Raw genomic sequence first — 18,437 nt, 5'->3', positions numbered from 1 at the left:
GAGGAGAGAGAGTAGAGCACGGGGAGGGACAATGAGGATATATGGTCAAAAGCGAAGCAGCTTGGGGGAGTTGGTATGTCATTGCTTTTTTAGGCTTCTAGCGCAGCTCAGAATGCGTAAAAAGGAAGGTGGAAGGGCTAATAAAAATAGGAGAAAAGGGTGAGCCATCATCCTCACCCTGTTCTCCGTTCCTTTTTATTACCCCTTGCAACTTCCTTTTTGCTCGTTCTATAAAAGAGGATAGACGGTAGCACTCGAGTATATGCGCATAGATGTACAAATAACGCGTTTCGCTCAAAAAACACCCGAGCGAAGTGGTTCACTAAGGCGCTCGTACATACTTTTCTTACTCAGTCGCTGGTTTATGCCGCTCCCGATTTTGCTGCAGTTTCACAAGTTCACTGTGGCCCCACCTGGCTGTGGCAGACGCAAAATGAAAGCCTGCTGCATATTTAGCGAGGCCATGGCAGCATTTGCTTAGTGTTTTTTATTAAACCTATAACATATTTCACTCACGAATTCATAGTTGGCTACATAAGTAAACCATAGTATAGAGGAACATAGAGCATAATACCATTTCGAAGTTTAAAACAATCTAGGTCTCTTAATTTAGTAAGTTCAGGAAAGATATGTGTGAAGATTTTCACAATGCCTCTCGTTCGCAAGTGATTCAGTCCAGTCGCCGGCAGCATTCGTTATAGTTCAACATAACCATAGCCCGGCACTAGCTATTGCCTGTAAAAGCGTTTTCACAAATGCAGGCAGTGGCGAATACTCTATGTCCACTGTAAAATGTCGCGTGGTGTCTTTCAATGCAGCCACCACTAAGAAAAGTCGCAGTTCAAACAGTGCCAGCTTGCGCTGAAGTTCCACAGTGGAAGGGCCCAAACAGGAGGTGCGGTAAAACATACTCTAACTTTAGCACAGCCGGATAATTGATGTAGCAGTCCATTGTAACATTCACGACAGAACGTGGGTCTTGATGGCCAGGATGGCGTCGAGAGGGCAAGGCCTAGTGGAGGAGTAAATGATGATCAGGTTCCTAAACTATTTTCTGGCAAAATACCAAATTTCCGAGTAAGGCATCAGTTTCTGCAGCGTTAACATTATTACGATATGATCGAGCGATGCTCAAGAGACGAGCCGCCGCGAGAACGACGATGAAGTTGGTCGGTGCGCTTGGCGCGAGCGAGTGCCGGCCTGGCTGCCTGGCTCCAGTGTATATAGCTTGTAAATAGCCTCTTCTGTCTGTGTCTTTCCACAGGCAACATTCTGGTGGAGGTCAGCGATCCCCGTCCTCACGACGGAACTCCGAAGTGGTCGGCACACCAAGCTTGTCACCATGCCTCCCGGTGACGCGCCCACCTCTGCAACGGGTTCGGCTCGTCCCGAGAAAACGCGCTGTCCGAGACTTTCCGGTACCGAAGACAGCCGCAGACCTGTGGTGTTGGTTAAGAAGAAGGACAGCACGTGGCGCTTCTGCATTGACTACCGTCAGCTGAATAACGTTACTAAAAAAAGGACGTCTACCCACTCCCACGTATAGACGACGCCCTTACGCCCTTACGCCATTGACTGCCTGCATGGTTCCAGCTATTTCTCTTCTATTGATCTTCGTTCGGGATACTGGAAGATTGCTGTTGATGATATGGACAGAGAAAAAACCACGTTAATCACACCTGATGGCCTATACCAATTTAAAGTAATGCCGTTTGGATTATGCAATGCCCCTGCCTCCTTTGAGCGTATGATGGACTCATTGCTCCAAGGTTTCAAGTGGTCCACACACCCCTGCTACCTCGACGACTACATCGTCTTCTCGCCAACGTTCGACACTCATCATGAGCGTCGAACAACTATACTTGATGCATTTCGAAAGGTGAAGCTGCAACTTAACTCTTGCAAATGGCATTTTGGCCACCGCCAAATTACGTTTCTGGCCATCTTGTTGACGCTTCCAGAGTGCAGCCTGATCCCGACAAAACTTGCGCTGTCCGAGAGTTTCCGGTTCCGAAGTCAGCCGCAGATGTTCGAAGTTTTGTAGGGCTATGCTCGTACTGTCGCCGTTTTGTTCCAGATTTTGCGACAATTGCTAGACCGCTAACTAATCTTTTGAAGAAAGGCGTACAATTCTCGTGGGGCACTGGAGAAGCCGCCGCCTTCTCTCGTCTCGTCACTCTTCTCACCTCACCACCCATTCTCGCCCACTTCGACCCTGATGCCCCTACAGAATTGCGTACAGATGTCAGAGGTCATGGCACAGGTGCCGTCTTAGCCCAGCGTCAGCGTGGCCAGGATCGCGTTATTGCTTATGCGAGTCGCCTTCTCACACCATCGGAGCGCAACTATTCCATTACGGAACGAGAATGCCTTGCTGTAGTCAGGGCGGTTGCGAAGTTCCGTGCTTACCTTTACGGTCGCCCTTTTTCCGTAGTCACTGACTATCATGCTTGCTGGCTCTCATCGCAAAAAGATCCTACATGCCGGCTTGGTCGATGGGCTTTGAGGCAACACGAATTTTCATATTCCGTGGTCTACAAGTATGGCCGCCTGCACCAAGACGCTGACAGCTTGTCGCATTACCCTGTTGACGACTCTGACTCCTCTAATATTGCCAGTGCTTCTTGCGTATTCTCTGTATCACAGCTGCTTCATTTCGCCGACGAGCAACGCCGTGACGCCTACATCAGAGCACTCTTCGACCGTTTTGAGCACTCTCCGGCCGATGCTACTCTACGGCTCTTTGTCCTCCGCGACGGTACTCGGGCCTATGAAATCCTTAGAAATCCATGTTATTATAGAAATCCTGTATGTAAGTATTCCTCTGTTAGATTTAAAAAAACCCATTGATATGTTGCTGGGAGTATTCTCCATTTGGAATCAACATTAGTGCTGTGCAACACCTTTATAATTAAAACTTTGAACTGTTACTTTGTAAAAAAAATGTCTCCTTTTGTTCTAATGTAATGTTCGAAATCGCTCATATATTTTTTGTCAATATAGTAGTTTAAAAATTCATGTCATAGTAATGTGCACTGTTTAACTGCGATGTGTGGAACTTGAGTCACCGGCCTTCCACGCACGTGGGCCCTTTAGAAGCAAACGTTGAAACTCATCACTTATCTTGGCGTTTCAGTTTCAGATCTGTATCGTGATTTAAGCTTTGACGTGCTGTGTTCGGGCATAACATGTTTTTGAAGCCCCAGCAAGATAGCACTGTCGCTTTATTCAGCTAGAAAACATTCTTCATGTCAAATGTTTCTGTATGCATGCAATTTTTTGTCGTGTGTTTCCGTAGAGACTATTACCGTACCTGCGATTTACCTAGTCAGTTCTGATTAGAAGCAGTCATAAAGAAATTGCTTGTTATTCTAGATACTTACAGTGCATTTTCCGCTTAGGAAATTTTTATACAAGCGACTAGGTCATTGAAGATCACTTTATTTTATCATCTTTAGATTAAGTGCCTATGTGAGAGACGGCACGAGGCTTGAGCGGGAGAAAAATATTTTTCATATGCTGGTGCGGATGAGTGCAATTTGATATAATGAAATGCGAGAAAACGTGCATGTTTTCTCAGGGTGAAGACGAGAGAGAGAGTTCAATGCTTTTTATGAAGGCTTCGCACATGATCGCCCGAATGCATACACTCATCGTTTACATATCGGGAAGATTTCGTCGAGAAAGTCCACTCTTGTCTTTGCAAAGACTTCCAAGTACCCATCCTGTAAAACTAGTTTGACTTTAGCTCTATATGCGCACGTTCACTCATGTTTTACCCTTTCAAATTGATACAAGTAGTCTGTAGCAGTCTTCAAAATGAAAGTCTTGGCCTTCCTCGTCTTTTTAGCATTAGCACGTGAGTTTTCTTTGCCAAGAGACAACAACTTTATGTGATAACTTCAACGTTAAGCTACTGAAACTTGTGAAACACAAATGTGATTTATTTGTAAGCGTAGCCCGGAGATATAGCCAGCACTTAGTTGTTTTCAATGACGCATTGACACATGAAATCGCTTATTAATAAAGCACTTCTCGAACTTGCACATTAACATAGGCCTGCAATGGTGATATACTTAAGAGAAATAGTGACTTTGATTTGCTAAATGCAACAATTCTGATGTTGAATTACAGAACCACGAGCCGCAAAGAGAATATTAACCTGATGTGATCGTAGAGTTAGACTTTCAGCATCTTTGCGGGAATAATGCTCCAGATCTCGTTATATATTACGAGATATCTTAATGGTTGCCTGTGATATCCCATTCTATCGGTGTTTGAATAATATACAATAATGGATGATGAAATAATGAATATTACTTTTTTTTCGACAAACTCTTGCTGATTCCCACAATATGGGTAATTTTGTACGATTCGGCAAGACTGGTACGATGTTCTAATGGCATGAAGAGAAAACATACTGATGCATTGCGTGTACATTATGGTAACATTGTCAAGATTCTCTTGCAATAGACAGAGTAAAAAAAAAACAAATCCACGCATGTAAAGATGTGAAACACGAAGAGAGCCATTGAAGGGTGCGCGGGAAAAATGCTTTCGTATGTGGCAAACTTTAAAACACATTCTGCTGCACTCAGGGGCGGTCTTGGGCAGAATGGATCAAAACGATGGAGAAGCTGTTTGCCTGGTCCATCTACTCTTCCTTCGTGTTGCTTGTGATCCATTTATAGGATAACGCACTGTTAGACATTGCAGGCTCTCAGCTTATCTGGTCAACACTGTGATGCAAAAAGATGTTTGAAGTTATCAAGGTTGCTGTAAAATGGACAAAAATGTCGTCTTTATTTTTATTTCTGTATTGATCCTTTTTTTTCAACCGTGCTTGCGCGGTTTAGCTCGTACGCAAATAAAAAGGGAATTGTAAGGCGCATAAAGGCGTGTGCTCCTAATCTTGACAGTGTATTGAAATTTATTTCAAGTAATTGTTTTAATTAGGCGAAATCCTGCAATATATCCATGACGTAATTTATTCATTGTCACAAGGCACGTGTAGACAAAATTAACTTAAGAGTCTTGTCCAAAAATTTCGAAGAGTAGGTTTAATAAATTTGTTGTCAGAAACTTCGAGATGCATCAATGTGGTCACTTTAAAATTCGTGCTTTTTGAACAGAATTCACTCGTTTCACCTCTCCTTCCATTGCTCAATGGACGCTTGACAGTGCTCTCGCGTTAACTTTTCTAAGAGTTAATGTTTTATTGTAGCGCAATTTACGATTTCGAAAATTCGAAACAATCGGAAGAGAATGCGCAGTCAGAAAGTGCTGCTCAAATTTAGAAACATGTTTTATCTGGAATGGTGCCCACGATTCCTTCGTCCGTGATTTCTATCTGCGTTCTTTTGTGTGTTCAGTCGCGGACATTGAGAAAGAAGAAGGGAAATGAAACCTCAAAGTGGCCCGTTTCATGAACTTCAGCAGCAATTACATATTCAGTCAACTCGTCCCATCTGAAATGTTGCCAAGCGAACACCAATGTGGATTTAAGGAACAAAAAGGGGTCGCAGAAGGCTAACGCAATGTTTTCCAGCACAGTGAAGAAATCGCATAAGAAAAATTTCACACGCTGTCAAAGACTTCTCGCAGGGGCATGTTCGGGGCGCAGTATCGAGTGCATCATTCGAGGAGTTTGTTTGTACATGGCTTACAGGATCTCTCAAACGCTGTGGTACCTCCACGTAGGAAGCTTCAAGGACAGTTTGACCATGAGATACAAATTCGTGGTGCATGCACTTCCATGACAGTCAATAAACCATGATCAACAAGACTACAGGGTCATGATTTTCTATTGGAGGGAGACAGTTCACCAAGGAAGGTGACTGCTATCACTGACACGCTGCCATCTTTATGCAGGTCGTGCGCGTTTGTGACTTCGCCTGCTGAAGGGCTGGGTTGCTGCTCCAGAGTAACCCACGTGAGCTGGGTTTTTATTCCTCTCAGCATCGAATAAACATAAAGGATATTTTTTCCTCATCGTAGAGAGGAACATTCCCTGTATGACATACCTAATTTCCCAAGTTCACGTCAAAGATGTTCATTGAGGAGCGGTACACGCCTGATGGCACATGACCAGAGACCCCAGATGGCAGCAAAGAGCTTAATTGGAGACCACCACAGACCGATTTGCGCATGCCGAGTGCTCCATGTTGGCGTAAGAGTTTCTTCGCACAGCAGTGGTGCCTTATGAGTCGGGCCTCTACGGTGACCCATGTTGGCGCGAAAGAAGTTCGTTGAAATGCGTCACACATGTTCACATTGCCACATACGGAGTGACCCAAATTTGTCCGATGGTTTGTTTCGAGCAACGTTACCTCAGCACAGCAAACCGATGTCCTGCCCCATCAACCAGGAACTACCCGGGGACCCTCATAGGTGGGAGAACGGTTAGATACAAACATACATATATTGTAACTGTAACGAAGAATGCTGCAAGTACGAGTATTTGGGTTTCTCGTCAAAGCACTTAGACCGGCAGTAGTTCAGGTAGGTAGAAAAATCCGAGGGAAAGCTGCGACCGAGTTCCTCGATGGGCGTTTACCTCTTTTTCTCGCTGATGCACCCATACTACTGCCGCATGTGGACGGTCCGCACATCCTGCCATTGCAGGTGGCACTGGTTGAAGTACATCAGCTCCAGGTTGTTCCGGCGACTCTGTTCGATGCACAGATGTGTGTTCACCGAAGTGTAGCGCGCCTACCCGTCAGGGTCTTGTTCACCCGGTAGGAGATGTGACTGTGCACCGGCAAGCCCTGGTGCTTCTTGCGCAGCCTAAAGTTGATGATCTTAACCAAGTACCCTGCTTGCCCAGCCCCATGAGGAAGTTGTCGGGCTTGATGTCGCTTTGCATTAACTTCTTGGAATTGGTGTACTTAGCGCACGATAACAGCTGGTTCGCCAGCAGCACCGTCTTGTGGTAGAACTTGCCGTGGCAGAAGTTGAATAGGTGCTCGAGTAAGGGGCCCAAAAGCTCTATCACCATGACGTTGTAGTCACCCTCGGTGCCGCACCAGTGGATAAGGTGGATGCCGACATCTCCCTGCATCATCTAGCAGAACTTGGTCTTGATGTGCAGCTGTGGGTGCTTCTTCGTCATGCACAGGAATTTGCCTTCCACATCTATCCCCGTGGTTACGTTTGTCCCCAAATAAATATTCCTGAAGGATTCGCTGCTAAATTTCAGTCCGAGCCCGTACTTGTACTGTCCGTGCCCGTACTGCATGCTCTTAGGGCTAACACAATAACATTTGCGCTGTAAGTAATAAAATGCAATAAAAGCACGACAACACGCTTGCGGGCACTAGGGCGCATGTTTGGCACTAAAAACAACGCAGTAATGCCACGTAATTTGCGCCGAAATAAATTGAATTCGATTTATTGTCGGGGAACCTACGATATGATTATGAGGCATGTGGTAGCGGGAGGTTGTGGATTAGTTTCGATGACCCGAGAATATTTAGGGGCCTCAAAAGCACGCGACAGGGGCGCTTTTGAATTTTGTCCGCTTGAATATACGGCTGCCATGGCAAGGATTTGATCCGGCAATCTCCTATGACAACCTAATCATAACGAAAAATATTCCGTGAAAGTGGGCAACAGACCTAATAGGCTTTTACCATATTGAAGTACCTTCTGTTCTTACGAAAGAGGTTCGAAGTCATTTAGCCTGTATTACTCATCCTCTTCGTAGGCGGTCCTGGCCGCTTCTTCAAGCTCTCCGCATTCCAGCTCATTATTATGGAGAGGTTGTTGTCCCAGGAAGAGTACGTACTGAAATCTACCTCAAACGACAGCTTGGTAAATCATGTGGCCTGAAGAAAAAAACGTTCCAAATTGCCAAGTGCTTCTTAGAAGCTGAATATTAGTCAAAGCTCGTCAACTAGGTTCATCACGGCCTTTTAGTGCTTCCTCAATGTCTAAATTTATTGTGGTTTTAATTAGAGTAAACGGCACGCAAGTTTCCTGAACCCTAGTTGAACTGCACATGTATAAATATTTTTTCACTACTTACCTACCTTTGGGCCTGCTGAGCAAATATAAAATTACCACTTTCCAGCCCAAATTAATGGCTAGTCGTTAAACATAAGCTTCAATAAAGACTCTCTAACTCTACGATCTTAACAATTTCATGGCTGGTCTTCTCAATAAGCACATTCGTTTCCTCTAATGCAAAGCACTGTGATGAATTTGTTGCGAACGTATCGAAACTATTTCGGTATTTCTATATTGTATGTCCATCCGGGCCATACATTTTGTATTGTTCTAGATAACAAACGAGAAGAATACAGAGCACAGTGTTGCACGAGCGAAAACTTTGTATTGCCGTCATCTCCCGCCCAGTATTTCATAGATAGGTGCAACTGCACGACTGGCCTCCTGGGCAGAACCCTCCGCTTGCGCCCCAATCTTTGCAGAATTCATTGCAGGTCGAATCGTCGCAAGAAGCAGCCGCATAACCTGCAGAAATATGGTAACGTGTCAGTGACAATAGCCATTTCTCGTCCTCCATTCGCTACCCCGAGTGAAAAATGCTGGCCCTCAAGTGCTTTCATGGCAGAAAAGGTACAAACTTAGTCAGCTTTTCATTGTTCTTGTAACGCCCTAAAAACACATGAGAACGAAACAATAGATCATCAAATAAATGTGATGTTTCCATGCCATGCGTACCCGTTTTATTGTTACAGCGATGTCCTTCGTCTTAATAATTAGGGTTTGCCGCGTCAGGCAAGGAAAATTGGCGCATATAAATTAAGAACTAACTTACGTGTCCATTTTATGATCTGATATTACGACGAGCTTTGTACATATGCAAAAGAAAAAGAGCGCCGTTAAACACTATGCAGAACAAAGACACACGGCAATTTTGCCTCACAAAGCTATTTTTGTTGAGGATCGCACAATCTTTATATGTATACGCATTGTATTTACGTACCTACGGATGTATTGATAGGACGATACACACGCACACTCATATATATATATATATATATATATATATATATATATATATATATATATATATATATATATATATATATATATATATATATATATATATATATATGTCGCAATTGTACGAACACTGGCCGGATGTTTACCTTCATGAAATCAGTGAAATTTTTCTCGAAATAACCTGATCCAGAGCCGGAACGTTTACTGTGATATTGTTCTTCTTTTTCAACGCGTACATTTTCATTCATGTTTCTATAAACATAAATATCCGCGCAGTTCTTTAACGTAAAAGAATAAGATGAGGAAAACAGTCTTGAAGAGAAACTTACGTTATAGCCGTAAGCCCTGTCGCATGATTAAAGGAACCAGACACTTCCTTCTGACTGTGTCATTCGCATAGCCCTCCAGTAAGCCAAATGTTTTTACCGATCAAGAAAAGGGTCAACCAAAAAACAATTTCTCCAGTGCTATTTGCTACATGCCTAGAGATATTTAACCCTTTGGATCTTAGAAAGCGTTGTTAGAAATTTTCAGTGTTATTCATATCAGCAATTTACAGTTTCCAGAAGATAGCGTCCTCTACAGGAAAGCTGTAGATAACTTGCAAGAAACGATGGAAGACCGTCATGAACCGTATGTACGAGTACGTTTGAAGTTTTATATGGAAGAGGAACACAAGTCCGCAGAACCCATCTGATTGTTACCTCGAAGTTCTGCTATTAGCAGCGAAAAAATGTAAGCACACACAGTAATGGAAATGATAAAACTCTTCATGTATTAGATATGTATAAAGGCGGCTGAGGACGTCGCGTGATTTGATGGCGTCGCCGCGATGTCCGCGCATTGCTTTACATATCTTTACAAGGTTCTCAGAATATATTATATATATAAAGTACGAGTTAAAATACACTCATTTATTTACAGTTATCCATCTTGATCACTTCTTTCTCTTTCTCTGCCTCTCCTGTTCTTGTCTCTTGTCTTTTTCTTCTTCGCTGGAACATCACATCCTCCCGGTCTTCGGTTTTCATCCCTCCAGGGATGATAGGATATGAGATTTCCCACTGTTGCTATTTCAGTTTTTCCTTCCGTTCCCAAATAGTGTAGCGATTTCAAAATTCCTTGTTGCTTGGTGGTCTTTATCTCTGTGTAGGGCCCAGAAAATCTGGACTTCGGTCCATCTAAACTCCCCCGGACTAAAACTGCATCTCTAGGGTCTATTGCAGGCATCTTCGAGCTATGTCACAGATCGAAGTGTCTCTTCATGGTCGATCTGTAGCGTGCAAGCTCCTATTCTGTCTTGCGCCTTTCCTGCAGATCTACTTTCCCAACGATTCCAAGGTCGTAGTCTGCCGGTAGCCAAGTTGCTTCGCCTGATGCAGCAAAGTTAGGCGTGCATCCTAATCCCATGGTACGACAATGGTTGTGGTGCCTGACTGCTGCTTCCAAGGCACACTTCCATCCTCCACGGAAATCATGGTAAATTGCGATGAATGTTTTGAAGTCCTGAATGAGCCTCTCAGCTAGGCCGTTTCCTTCTGGAAGGTAGGGTGTGGCAAATCTCGGGGCAATTCCTCTATCACGGGCCCATTCTTGAAATTTCTTACTGCGGAAAGCTGGCCCGTTGTCGGAGACCAATACCTTGGTGTTCATGAACATATTCCGCTCCACTAACGTCAAAACAGAATTGGCGTCTTCTTTTCCTGGCTTTGCAGCTGCCATGCGTGTGCATTCATCTATTGCGTCAAGGAATGCTTGAGTCTTACTGACTTCCTCTCCTCGCTTTTTTATTTCGGCAAAATCCAGATGAATTACTTCAAATGGTACTTGGGAATGATTAGCGATGACCATTTGATTCCCGCTTGGACGATACTTGGCCTTGTTAATTTGGCCACGTTGACAGGTTTGCACGTAGTTCTTGACATCTTCCTTCATACTTTTGCAGATGAAACGACTTTTTATCTTCCAATAAGTTTTCTAGAATCCATCATGCCCTCCTGACTGGACGGTCATGGTACAGCTTCAAAACCTTTTTCACCAAAGTTCCTGGCATGCAAAATTTGCCATTATTGCAAGTCAGGTCTTCGGTGCCTTCCCACAAGCTGTAAACGTGTTCATCATCATATGTTCTCACTTCTGTAATGTGAAGCCTGGAAAGAGCTTCTGCGTCAGTAAGCTTATCACGAGGTCGATGGCTTACATCGAAAGTGAACTGTTGTATTTCACTGATGCAACGCGCCACCCTGCCCTTAGGCTGGGTTAATCCCAAGAGGTAGGTTAACGCTCGGTTGTCAACGAAAAGCCGGAAATGACGACCCTCTATGTAGCTTCTGAAATAACGGAGTGCCATCACAACAACCAGAGCCTCGTTTTTTGTATTCGTGTAATGTTCGTGAGCTTTTGAGAACGTAAAAGAATAATAGCCAATCACCTTGAGTTGGCGTCCTTGCTGTTCCTTTGTGTCTCGTTGATATAGAGCGGCTACTGTACAATATTGTGAAGCGTCCGTGCACAGCTCGAAAGGCTTGTTCAAGTCAGGTAGCACAAGCACAGGATCCGACGATATAGCTTCAACAAGGTACTCGTACGCTTTCCGCACTCTTCACTCCACATAAATGGCACATCCTTTTGCGTTAGCTTGGTGAGGCATCGTGTCCTTGCATCGTAATCCCTAATGAACGCACGACAATGACCAGCGAGTCCGAGGAAAACACGGAGTGTAGGTCATATCGCTTGACGAGCTTCTTCATCCTTTGCAGAGACTCCTCTTTTGTTGTTTTAGTTTTGCCGTCAGAAACTCTTCCTAGAAAGAAAACATTCGTCTGAAAAAATTCACTCTTGTTTTTGTTAATCTTTAACTTTGACTTGCCGAAGGCTTCTAACACGCACGAAAGGTGTTTTTCATGTTCGAATCTTCTCTTGTACGTGAGTATATGATGATGCCGTCAACGTGTACGTCACAAAACTTTCTCAAGAACTTATGAATGCCATTCATCGTTTTCTGAAACCAAGCTCCAGAATTCTTCCAACGGAATGGTAAGCGGTTGTACTCGTACCCATCGAGAGGTGTAACAGAAGCAGTGTACTGCTTGTAATCTTCTTGTAGTGGCACCTGCCAGTATGCTTTACAGAGGTCGATCCGAGAGAAAAAATTTGATCCAACAATTTCATTGATGATCTCGTCTATTCGGGACATGGGAAAAGGAAATAAATCAGTCTGGCCGTTTATCTTCCGGTAATCTGTGCACAAGCGAAATGAGCCATCGTCTTTTGATACTATGGTGATTGGTGACGCTAAAGTAGGTGTTGATGGCCTTATAATACGGGCATTTAGCATTTGCTGCAGTTCGGCCTTTAGCCAGGTCTTTTTCTCGTGGGAGAGACTGTACGGCTTTTTACGCACTACTGTGACGTCACGAAGCTTAAACGGTACCTCGAAGACATCTGCTGCCAGTTGGTATGTCTCAACACAAATAAGTTCGGGAAAAATTGTCAGCATCTCATCAGCATTTTAACTCTTCGATGTGAATTTTCTATTCCACACAAATTAGGTCTAAATGATCCGTCAATAGTCGCGTCATCTCTCCAAGAAATATTCATCTTCAATCGCTTCATATCAGGTCTAGATAAAAAGGAAGTCAACACCCTGCATGACAAGGGCACCTACTTTCAGTTGAGTCCACCAAATTCAACTTCTGCTTCTGCCGAGTGTTGCAACCTTCTAGTTTTTCCATCGTTGCTTTGAACACTAACTATTCTTCTTTCATAAACCTTGATCGGTCGGACAACATCCTGATTTATCAGGCTTACGGATGCTCCAGTATCAACCAGGGAGTCCAGACTTTTTCCATTTACCATCTACCAGGCTTACGGATATTCCAGTATCAACCAGGGAGTCCAGACTTTTTCCATTTACCATCGTCTTAACAGATTTGACTTGAGAAGGTATATATTTTCCATCGTTTCACATTGGTAGGACTCGGTATTTAAATATTATACCGTTTCGCCATGTGCGTCAATGCTCAGTGGTATAGTACTATGCCTTTTGAGGGGACCATGAATCAGGAAATCGCTGGACACATACTTAATGCAAGCAAGTAAGTCATCCGTGGAGGTTGGACGGTGTACACAAACCTCTCTTTGCGATTCGTTGGTCATGCCTTGAATTATCAGTGGAAGGATTGTAGTGTCCGGCAGATTAGGGTCGGCAATGTGGAGTAAACGCCTCTTCTCGAAAAAATAATCCATGGCTGTCCCTTCTCTGTGTCAGAAAGCTATTGCGTCGTCCCATCCGTCAACCAGATTTCGCTCAAAAGCAGAAAGAAAACTATCTTTCCACTTGTGCCATGAATCACCGCATTGACTTGCGATTCGCATGTCCCACCATTTTCTGGCATTGCCGAATAAAACACGGCGCATGTTACACACTTTGTCGTCCAATGATGTCGACTGGTTTTGCGCACATGCGTATTCATAAAATCTGAGCCACAAGTTGGCGGCATTGGACACCCCATCGAAGCTATCGGGCTTGAACTCTTCTTGATGTGGTTTCTGTGCTCTTAGTGAGTCGCTAACTGCTTCGAGAATCAGTCGCTGTTGCTCATACTGCGTGGTCTGCTGCTGAAACAGCGCTTGCAACAACGTGTTATTCGTGTGCTCAGTCTCGTTCTTGGAATCTATCCTTGAATGTCCCGGAAACATAACCTCAAATTCAGACATAGAAGCACCGATTCTTACCACACCTTTCTCAGTGAGGGCCGCTTCGTTCAGTTGACTCTTCTCAATGATGATGCGAAGCAGTTCCGATGAAGTCGCTGATTCCTGAAGAAGCACTGGATCTGCGCAATCAAGCTGGCAGGTATTCACGGTCGTCTGCCCATCTGTTCTTCTTGCCAACGTCACTTCGAGCCACATGGTCGGCTGCGCCAAATATACAATACGAGTTAAAATACACTAATTTATTTACAGGTATCCATCTTGATCGCTTCTTTCTCTTTCTCTGCCTCTCCTTTTCTTGTGTGTTCTGTCTTCTTCTTCTTCGCCGGAAAATCACAATATATAAAACGTGAGTTAGACTCGGTTCTCTACAGGATAAATTTCCAGGAATTTTTTGTATGCAAAATTGAGAAGCGATTCAAGTCTGGGAAGGTGGATGACCGACGAAGCCGTAGCACATCACTTGGGGTTAGGCAAGGGTAAACGTATTTATTTTCATCACTTGGTAATGGCAGTGACGATAGCGTTGTGACCACTGGTTTGTTCGGTTACAATCTTCGACAGAGTCTTTGTCAAAGTTAAAATTATACACGACTATTGAGTACTTGAGTGACTAGTATTATTGGGAAGCCAACGAGCACTGACCCCAAGGACAACATAGGGGAAATTACTTGTGCTTAATAAATGAAGTAATGAAACGATAAATTAGTGGAAAATAAAGTGGATGAAAAAACAACTTGCCGCAGGTGGGAACCGAACCCATAACCTGCGCTTTTCGCATGCGATGCTCCACCAATTGAGCTACCGCGGCGGCGTTTCCCCATCCACTTTCTTGGGTATTTATGTGTCCTAGTAAAACCCTGGGAGTGTTAGCCAGCGCCGCCACTCACAGACCTTGACGACAGACGTGGAACGTCCTTCATGCCGCAGGCGTCACGAGAACCTGGTCTTTTTCGGTGAAGGCAACTGGTCAATAAACCCACATATGCTACCTGAAGGCATCAATGTTGCTGGATTCGGAACCCTCGTTATGTAATCAACGAGAAGAAAGGGGGTTAACCGAGGGGCCCGATTTTTTTATTAGTCGTGTGTGAAGGTTTTGGGTTCGGTTCCCACCCGCGGCAAGTTGCTTTTTCATCCACTTTAATTTGCATTAACTCATCGTTTCATTACTTCGTTTATTAAGCACAAGTAATTTCCCCTATGTTGTTCTTGGTGTCAGTGTTTGTTGGCTTTTTATGATATGACTGATAAAAAAATTCGGGCCCCTCGGTTAACCCCCTTTCTTCTAGTATTATTGGGGAACCTTAAACGAAAGTTTTGTTGCACGAACTGAGTGAACCGTTTCTCGTCTGGTTTTGAATTGTCCACATTGAAGTCCCTACCAATAATCAGAAAGGTAGTGTCATCACGGGTAACCTAGGCAAAGTGCGAGTTCATGAGCTTCTCACTATCACACTTGGGTGTGCTTGGAGATACCTGCAAACACATTCTTTGATAATGTGAAATCGTTGCACGTACGCCGCTTTATGGTTGGTCGGGTCTGATCGGTGTTGCATCGCAAGCGCTACGTCTGCAAACCGAATCGCGTAAACCACTCCATTTTCGGTCACGACACATCCACATTGAAATCACTGACAATGACAATAGGGATGTCATCATCACAACTAATCAACGCCAAGTGAATAGCAGCGAACCTTACAGGGCTATGAACCATTGCATTTTCTAGTTGCTTTCGGAGGTATGAGCCACAGTAGCCGCGAGTATGAGCCAATAATGACGACAGTTTTGCAAGCTGTGGCTCGTACAGCGGTAAGGAAGCAAAAATTTAATGGCTCATAGGCACGTGAAGTTCATGGTTACCCCTTTCTTCCTAATCACGCATCCTCTTGCTTAAGGGGCTATGAGCCATTACTTTATTTGGTACCATACGGGAGTATGAGAGTTTACAAGTTATCAGCTATTGATGATGATAGCATTTGTGGACGGAACCAAAAAATACCCGGAATCTTTGGCCGTATGCAGCTTCGCTGTAGAAGTGCGGCAGATGCGGTGTAGTATTCGTCCTGTGGCATACACCCAAATTGCCATCAAGGAGCTTTATTGATGGTCGGCCCATTATTCACACCCTCATTAGCCTATTATACAGGAGCTGTGTATCGCTTTGGTAGAATATAATTTTGGTGTCTGCACACGAAAACTGTCATCATCAATGGCTCATGCCCCTGTGCGCGCTAATGCCCCCGTAAGCAAGAGGTTACTAACACTTATCAAAGCGAACAGAACAATGCTTACATTGTACCGAATCACCCATACATCATAGATAACCACATGTCGAAAACTGCCATCATCAATGGCTCATACACCTGCAAGCTATGGCTTGTACACCGGTAAGCAAGCAAAATATTAAATGGCTCATAGCTACGTAAAGTTCATGGTTACCCGTTTTGCGGAGTATAATTGCGATGACACTAAACCTGTGGTTGTTATCGGCAATTTCAACATGCACGTGACGGGAGCAAAAAGGGAGTGGTTTAGGCGTTTCGCGTTGTAGACATATCGCTTGTGATGCCACACCGATTCGGTCCAACCGACCACTCAGTAAGTTACGTGCATCAATTTGACACTAAGAAAGATTGTGTTTGCTGTTGCGAGCATGCCGATCAGTGTATATCTTGATGATCACAAATCCACGTTTCGCATCGTTACTAAGTGATATGCAGGGATGGACTACAGTCGTTACGAAAAATTTTCTTAACACGATGTTGACAGCTCAGGTGGTGATCCACATTCGCAGGTTGGAACGGCACTGAATTTTTTGTTATGACCCCTGGAGGATGAAGGCCTCCCCTGGAGATCACTAATTACCCCAGCCTTGCGCTAGCTGTTAACGAAATGCACCTGAAAATTTCCTAATTTTGTCTGTCCGCCGGCACACGCAGAGCGCCAAATACCCAGTGATCCTACTTTACGTCAAGGAGCTTCATTGAATAGGGGCACCCAAGTGGTGGCATAAACCCAGTGAACCACGTTGGCGTGATGAATGCTCACTGATGAACAGCGCATGCACAGTGCCGCATAGCCAGTGACCAAACTTGATGTCAAAGAGGTTCAATAAATTACACCACAATGCCTGCGGAGAATAACTCATAAGTCAAGTTAAGGGTTGTGTCTATTCAGGCCATGGGTACTCTGTGGTCAAAGACTCACGCTCACAATGGGTTTCAACTACAGGGCTACCCTAATCATTGGAGAAGGTAGCGCTATGGTCAGAGGTACTTCGGATGATATAGAAGGTACTAATGGCAGTGTGCTTTTTGGTGCAGGAAACATTATGTGGAAGAATTTACTGCGTTATAGAAAACAATAGTCTGTGATGTGAATAAACCAATGATGGAGTAGTAAAACAAAGAATTGATTTATTTTCTGGTTTGCTATTACCATTCTTTGCAACCGCACGTCGGCCATCTGGGTCTTGGGACAACCAAAGCAAAAGGACCAGGCATTCCACAAGACTGGAACCACAAGACCTGTGGTTCCTTTCAGGGCTGCCTTGCGTGAACGAGTTTTAGGAATTGTGAACCCTTCTTGCTACCCACTTTCAAAAGACTTTCATAAGGACAACCTTTACGTAGATATTTACCATAACAAGGTAACAATAAGATATTATTACTAGATCTGGCACATTATTCACGGAGCGAAGGTGAAAATCTTACTCTGTGATCAGATATTAATACACAACTTTCCGCTCACGGTTCGGTGCTCAATAAAGAATTATGCCATTTCTTTCTCTTAAAAAACACTACGAAATTGCAACGCGCTCAACTTGAGTAAAATTATGCAACTGTGTAGGTGATTGTTTTCCTACGCGTAATATAAATATGTTCATTGTTTCATTGATAAAACCAGAATCATTAGTTCTGTTGAGCATATCACCCTTGATGGCCTATTTTTCTGGGCAAATTGGAGCAGGGCTTTAATTAGAGATTTCTTGCAGCTATGCAACATAGAAAAAAATAAATGCTGACTATATATATCGATTGCACTCACACGTATAAGAGAATATTGTTTTACGAACTTCAGTAGTTTACACCGTTAAACTTAGCACACAAAATTGGTGTCTCTGCTCAAGGAAACTCACCTGCTAATGCTAAAAGGGTGAGGATGGTCAAGGCTTTCATTTTGAAGAGCGCTGCAGCCTACCTGTAACAATTACAAAGGCTAAAGACATGACTAAAACTACGTCACCACAGCTAAAACCTCACCAATTTCGCAGGATGAGGAGATGGACGTGTTCACTTGAAAAGAGTGGACTTTGTCGGCGAAATCTTCGCAATATGTAAACGCAGAGCGTATGCATTCAGGCGATCGTGTGCGAACTCTTTATAGAAAACCTTGAGCTCTTGCTCTCGCTCTTACACGCACAATTACCCAGTCGCGTTTTGTCATGTTTCAAAATATTAGATTGCCTTCAAATGGACCAGCATAGCAAAAATCTTGTTTTCCGTTTCATGCCTCGTACTGTCTCTTATCTAGGCACTGAATGTAAACAATATGAAGATATGTCCCACACCCTTTCATGAAAACTATATAGCCGTAGTGTGCAATCTAGGCGTAGATAATATCGAGCAATCTCTTTATGAACGGTTCGGAATGGAACTGACTAGGTAATTACCCGGTATGCTGATAGCCCGCACGGAAACACGCAGCGAAAAAGTATCCGCCGGCAGAGTCATTTCACATGCAGAATGTTT

General features: G+C 43.9%; 1 long non-coding RNA gene and 1 pseudogene across 1 annotated transcript; both read right to left on the bottom strand.

The window, feature by feature from the left end:
• Positions 1-6,386: 6,386 nt before the first annotated feature.
• LOC142563359 (casein kinase I pseudogene) lies at positions 6,387-7,237 on the bottom strand (annotated as a pseudogene).
• Positions 7,238-8,318: 1,081 nt separating this feature from the next.
• LOC142564695 (uncharacterized) lies at positions 8,319-18,054 on the bottom strand. The gene is made up of 3 exons (XR_012824655.1): positions 17,949-18,054; positions 17,825-17,886; positions 8,319-8,472 (listed from the first exon to the last, which is right to left on the bottom strand). It is a non-coding gene; the product is annotated as an uncharacterized LOC142564695 (long non-coding RNA).
• Positions 18,055-18,437: the final 383 nt, after the last annotated feature.

Source organism: Dermacentor variabilis, chromosome 11, assembly GCF_050947875.1.
Source record: "Dermacentor variabilis isolate Ectoservices chromosome 11, ASM5094787v1, whole genome shotgun sequence".
NCBI lineage: Eukaryota > Metazoa > Arthropoda > Arachnida > Ixodida > Ixodidae > Dermacentor > Dermacentor variabilis.
Note: the sequence above shows the minus strand (reverse complement) of the source record. Positions and strands in the feature narration are given on the sequence as shown.